The 6,893-nt window shown below is 40.4% G+C and overlaps 1 non-coding gene across 1 annotated transcript; it reads left to right on the top strand.

Moving 5' to 3' along the window:
• Window positions 1-1,167: 1,167 nt before the first annotated feature.
• On the top strand, window positions 1,168-1,274 carry LOC112999696 (small nucleolar RNA R71). The gene has a single exon (XR_003264905.1). It is a non-coding gene; the product is annotated as a small nucleolar RNA R71 (small nucleolar RNA).
• Window positions 1,275-6,893: the final 5,619 nt, after the last annotated feature.

Raw genomic sequence — 6,893 nt, 5'->3', positions numbered from 1 at the left:
TATCTTGGAATTTGCTTTATTGCATCTAGTAGAGGTATGTTTACCTCTACTTTTCTAAATGTTTCCAAGATCTCTTTCTCTGCCTCTTCCATTTTTTTGTTGGAAACTGCTCTTGGAGGGAATGGAAGAGGAGGGATGTGCTGCTTCTGCAAATCAGAATTACCAGTGGAAGATTCACCTGCACAGAAATTGATAGGTAAATTTTTGTCATCACCTTTTTTTGGAGTAGAGTGAACCTTAGCAGGTTCATTTGCAGATGAGGAAGGTGCTACGGGTTGAGGTCCTTGACACTGCTTTCCCGACCTTAATGAAATGGCACTGACATTTTTTGGATTTTGGATAGATTGAGAAGGCAGCTTATCAGAATTTTGGGACTGTTGTTGATTTAATTGTGTAGCCAATTGTCCCATCTGATTGGTTAAGCTCTGAATAGAGGCTCTAGTCTTTTGTTGAAACTGCATGTTCTGCATGGTCATTTGCCTCACAAGTTCTTTGAGGGAAGGTTGTGGAGGAGCCTCAACTGTTGGCTATTTCTGGGGCTGTTGCTGTTGTTGGATTGGTGGAGGAATGTATGGTCTGCTTGGGCCAGCAGCGTTTTGGAAGGAAGGAGCAAGCTGCTGTTGTTGTTGCTGAGGGCTAGACCATCTGAGATTAGGGTGATTCCTCCATCCAGGGTTGTATCTGTTGTTGGAGAGGTCATAATTGTTCCGTTGTGGTTGATTTTGCTGCTGAGGTTGAGGAGGTCTATTGTAAATGTTTGCAGCATAAGCTTCGGGCTGCTCAATTGCTCCAGGTTGCTAGATGGAAGGGCAAAGGTCTGTGTGGTGGTCAGCAGAGGAGCACAAACCACAGACCCTTGCGACAGGTGCAGATTTCTGGTTCACGGCCAGCTGGGTTACCAAGTTAACCAATGCATCCAGTTTTCCTTCAAGCTTCTTAGTTTCAGATGATGCAGCTGAGTTTGTAGCTACCTCATGCACTCCTCTAATGACTATAGCATCATTTCTGGCGCTATACTGCTGGGAGTTGGAAGCCATCTTCTCAATTAAATTTCTGGCTTCAGTAGGAGTCATGTCTCCAAGGGCTCCACCATTGGCAGCATCTATCATACTTCTCTCCATATTACCGAGTCCTTCATAAAAATATTGGAGAAGCAGCTGCTCTGAAATCTGATGGTGAAGGCAACTGGCACATAGTTTTTTAAATCTCTCCCAGTATTCATACAGGCTCTCTCCACTGAGTTGTCTAATACCTGAGATATCCTTCCTGATGGTTGTGGTCCTGAAAGCAGGGAAAAGTTTTTCTAAGAATACTCTCTTAAGGTCATCCCAGCTCGTGATGGACCTTGGAGCAAGGTAATACAACTAGTCCTTTGCCACTCCCTCTAAAGAATGAGGAAAAGCCTTCAGAAATATGTGATCCTCTTGGACATCTGGGGGTTTCATGGTGGAGCAGACAATATGAAATTCTTTCATATGTTTGTGCGGGTCTTCACCTGCAAGGCCATGAAACTTTGGAAGCAAATGGATCAATCTAGTTTTAAGAACATATGGGACATCCTCATCAGGGTATTGGATGCACAAGCTTTCGTAGGTGAAATCAGGTGCAGCCATTTCCCTTAGAGTCCTCTCACGGGGTGGAGGTTGTGCCATGTTCTCAGAATATTCAAAATCAGAATGCTCAGAATCAGAATGCTCAAAATTATAATGCTCAAAATCAGGATGTTCAAAATCACCAATAACAGAATGCACAGATTCACCAGTAATGGAATGCTCAGGATGATCAAAAGGTATAAAATGATGCCTAACTAATCTATGAAATGTCCTATCTATCTCAGGATCAAAGGGTTGTAAGTCAGATGGATTGCCTCTAGTCATACACTACATTCAGCATGCACAACTAGTTGCCTTGTCAATTAAGGTGTAGGTTTGAACTACAACTACCCTCAAATGATATCCAAATGACTTGAAATTTTGTGAGAAACCTTATAAAATGATGAGAAGATAGCACAAAAGATTTCAGGCAAAAATTCAAAGTCTAACTACGGAAGCTAAAAATGGTAGGTTAAGAAAAATAAGTGAATAAAACTTGAAAAATAAAAAAAATTTGACAGAATCTGGTCGCTAAGTCTGTCGCAAAACACTATTCACAGCAAAACACCCAAGACTGAAATAGGGGAAGCGCTTAATAGAAAAACTAAAACAGAACACACACTAAACAAATACCAGGACACTAAACAACACCAACACACATACTAACAGAACACTAACAATTACACATAAAACACGAAAGACTTAAACACTAGCTATTATGAACCTTTGGACACTGCTCCCTGGCAATGGTGCCAAATTGATCGAGGCCGTACCCGAATCAAATCAACATGAAAATGCAGTAACTAGGAAGTGATCCTAGGTCATTTCCCAACGAGCAATGATAAACCAAATGTTCATAATACACTTGCAGTAACAATAACGATTGGGGGGGGTTGTTTGTTTTGTGATTTAAAGGACAGGACAAGTAAACTGGAATACGAAATTACTAATATTAAAAATGGGTTGTTTCCTCTGATTCAGAAGACATTCTCTTATCCTGGGTTATGGAGAATTTGTCCCTAACAGTTAACCACTTAATCCAACCCTATTTCAATTTACTAAGCGAAAATCAACTTAGGGTTGTCAATACATGATTAGGCAACACATACACCAGTTAGACCTTCGTCCATTAAGCATGAATGCAAGTTAGGCTCAGAGGCAATTAATCGAACACGAAGCGTGCACTGATTAATGTTCACGAATTTGGGTTAACTGGTGAAGGGGAAACTGCCAGGAAGCCACATTATAAACGAAACCTCAAAGAGAGTTGGGCTTCGTCCTCAAAAGGAAACAACACCAGAAAATCTAGCCTTCCATAGATTCAAACAGAAAATGCAAATGAAACTAAAAACAGAAATGTAAATGAAGCAGAAACGTAAATGAAAGTAGAAGAAGAAATAAGAACGAAATTGTTATTAGAAGCAGAAAATGGAAAATTGCATTAAGAACGAAACAGTAGCATTCAAGCAGAGAAACGTAAAACCCTAAACAAAGCTCTGAATAATGAATAACATAACAGAAAAGCCTTGCACGAATCCCAAGGCTGCTATTTAAAAAGAGTCACTCAAAGTCACTGGGCCCTATTACAATACCCAAAACGAAATAAACACTGAACCACATAAAATAAAATTGCGAAATTTCCTAATTAGAAATTAACTAAGGTAAGCGCTGCTTTATTTGCCCTATTCAAGTCCACAACCAAAATCCGGATTAAGCCCAATGTTTCATTAATTCCTGAAATTAGATTAAAAACATCAAATTAGCTAAATGAGCCCAAATAATAAAACTGCCTAATTAATTGACAATTAAGACCAATCAGTAATTAAAATGGTGCAAAAAAGGTTTAGAAAATAGAAGAAAATGATGGCACATCACATGGCCTTCATCATGTCCTCATTTATACATTTCATTCTAAAATTCAGAGATTTATGCAAAGATTATCACTCACAGCTAGTCGTTCACTCATAGAGTAAGGTCACACTCTCACCGATTTTGGTTCAAGCTTTTCTTTCTCAATCAATTTGTCTACTGACTAACAATTCTAATTGCAAATTCACATTCTTGTTCTTTCTTTGTCTAACATACACATTTGCTCAAGCTCATGAAAGGAAACACAAACTCCATCACAATCATGCACTCAATTCAAAATGAAAACATACAACCATTTTTCACAAAATGATAAAAGTGTTTCACTGCCATGTCATAAAAAATAAGTCAAACTGTTCAAAATGCTTCAGGATGAGCAAACTAATTACCCATAAATAAAACTAGCAGTATATGTAGACATAAAGGAAATATTGTATGAAAACCAAAATTATAATAATAATAAATTAAAAAGTTAAATGTATCATCAGGAATTAAAATGACTGTGACTGGTCCTGATTGTCCTGTATCTGAACATCCTCTCATCTGTTAGATGCCATACGGGAGTAGCTAGAGGAGAAGTGTCCAAAGGCAGGACTGGTATGGTCTGGCCCTCATGTATCTCTAAGACAGGAGTGGAAGAGTCTGCTGCATGCTGAGGTGAAGATGGATCCACTCCTGGAAATGGTGCATCAGCTGATGCTGGCACTGGTCCAGGATAAGCAGCCTCATTGGATCTTGTCTCTAATCTTCTTTTTTTAAAATCAATAGCTCCAGAGATGGTGGCTTTAGATGAGTCATCATTTTCTGGTTCTGTCTCATGCTGTTGAGGTGCCTGGGTTGTAAAACTTTCATTATCCCCCACAAAAGAAGGTCGGGCTCCAGGCCAAACCACCTTCTCAATGAATTGCTCTATACTCATAATTGGCCTCTACTGAACTAGTTTCTACAAGCTTTGTATAATGAGAATCTGTCCTTCAAACATGCTTTGAAATTTGGCATCTAAAGTTTGAGAGCTCTGGGCAGATAAGTCTGCTAAAGCTGGAAGTGGGACTGAAGTAGAAGATGCAGGGATGCCAGCTATTGGTGCAAAGGAAGAGGGAACATCACCTACTCTGAGCTCGGTCTTCCTTGCCTCTGGAAAATTAATTGTTTGGTCATTCGCATTCCAATATTTCCTTATGATATAAGCTATGTCAATGGTCGACCTTAGGTTTTCATAGGAGGTAAGGGCCTTAGATCCCACTCCCCTTGATCTATACAAGGCTGTGATTAAAGCTGGGAAGCCTAAGCGAGGAAAGTTAGACTGAGCCATCATGGTCATTTGTCTGGAGATCAAACCGCCAATGTTCATGTCCATCCTTGTGATTAAGCCATAGACCAACCTAGCTCTGTTTGTGTTCAAATCTGAAGTACGGGAGGTAGGAGCTAGGTTTGAGTACGAGAAGACGCTCCATGTCTAAGCCAGGGTGGTAAGATCTTTTCTGAGGAGCTTCCATGGTTGGCCCTCCATGTTTACAATAAAGCCCTTGCCCGGAATGCATAGACTAGCCTCCATCTCTCTGGGATCAGACCTTAGTCTGCAAAATCTAGAATAAGTGGGTAAAGATTCCCCCTTCTCTAATAACACTGGAGTCTGGAAGAACTCATTTAAGTTGTCTGCATCTATCTTGATTAAATGGCCTTTTATTCTAGCACATTTAGGAGCTTGATTTGCTGGACTATAGAAATTGGCATAGAATTCCTTAACCACTGCCACATCCATGCTTCCTCCCTGAAGGTTGGCGAGACATTTGTGAAGGTTTCGCCTCTCCAATTCTATTTTAAACTCGTCAAATTCAGAATGATAAAGTTCCACATTCCTTTCCGGAAGGATCCTTCGGTCTAAAATATTATCGATATATCGGTTCCAGGCTTTCTCTGATTGAAATCTCCTGTTATCATTCTGATCCTGTGGTCTAGAATCACTACTCTTATGTTTCTTAGAGGCCATCTGCATATAAAGAAACCAAACAATTAATCAGGACACATTTATTCAAATTTTTAAAACTGAAAAAGACACTGGCCGCTTAGCGAGACATGGTTCGCTTAGCTGGTCTTTGTAAAAAAAACACTACCGCTTAGCGACATATGGAGCCGCTTAGCGGAAGTTGCAGAAATTTTAGATTCTACAGGATTGGCTTAGTGGGAAAGGGCCCACTAAGCTGAACATGTGCCGCAAGAATTTGCGCTAAGCTCCTTAAAGGCTGTGCTTAATGGCACCAACTCTTCAAAAAAATTCTACTAAGTGTTGGGAGTTTAGCGAGCGGAGCTCGCTTAGCTCAGAGGATGCTGCAACCAATCGCACTTGGCCCAGGAAAGCTCGGCTTAACGTGCGGCCATCAACAAGAAAAAATTGATTTAAGTTACCTGGGCTTAGCTAGCCACAGGTAGTTCAGCAAGAGGATGAGTGTTCATCCTCAAAAGATGAACTCGCTTAGCGCGGTAAGCGCACTTAGCGAGTTCTTCAGATAACGCTTACATACAATGAGTATTGATGAACTCACTTAGCGCAGCATGCTCGCTTAGTGAGTTCATCATTTTTTCCAGAAAACGCCGAAAACACAGCTCATTTTCTTGCACTTTTCAAGCCTCTAAAAGGCATATCAAACATGCAACGTGTGCCTCATACTTAATTCAGTATACAAGCGTATATAGCCCTAATCTTAAACTAAATCTAACAAAACGTAAAAAACCTAAAATCTAAAGCTACAGTTGAAGTCTTCTACCCTAAAGTTAAGACAAGAAAAAGAGAAAAAGAATCATGGAACTTACTTGGATGGTGTATGGTTGATGCTTCAAAGTTGAAAATGCACAAAGAAAGCACAGATGCAAAATGTGCAAATTTTTGGAGAAAGAGAATGCAGAAACGAGGTTTCCATAATCTGGAAAATGTGAGTGTAACTGTTGTTACACTCACTTAAACAGTTTTTCGATACTTTCGCTTAGCGGACCGCTGCGCTGAGCGAGCAAGGGAGACGTTTGGTTTCTCAACAAGGCTCGCTTAGCGGACCCGTGTTCTTAACCGACATTTCAAATTCAAAGTCAGTTTTTTTTTAACAGAAACTCAGCTTAGCGTTAGGGTACGTCCGCTTAGTGAGGTCTGTAGATTAGAAAAGCTGCAACCCTCGCTAAGCCAAGCTCTGGATAGCTTAGCTAAAATGATGCATTTTAAGTACAGAGGAGCATCCGCTTTGTTAAGAGGGACTCGCTTAGCGCTCATATTGTCACAATGAATCTCGCTTAGCTGCCATGACTAGCGCTTAGCATCATGGACCTCAATTATGGCTGTAAGGAATTGTGCTTGGCGACAATAGGTCACGCTTAGCCACGGATAAGCTATCGCTTAGCGATCAGGCTGAAGCTTAGTCGAATTCAGATCGAATTTAAGTTAGCTTA

The sequence above is a fragment of the Glycine max genome, chromosome 15 (genome assembly GCF_000004515.6).
Source record: "Glycine max cultivar Williams 82 chromosome 15, Glycine_max_v4.0, whole genome shotgun sequence".
In the NCBI taxonomy this organism is placed as follows: Eukaryota; Viridiplantae; Streptophyta; class Magnoliopsida; order Fabales; family Fabaceae; genus Glycine; species Glycine max.
The sequence above is the reverse complement of the archived record's forward strand: the minus strand, read 5'-3'. Positions and strand labels throughout refer to the sequence as shown.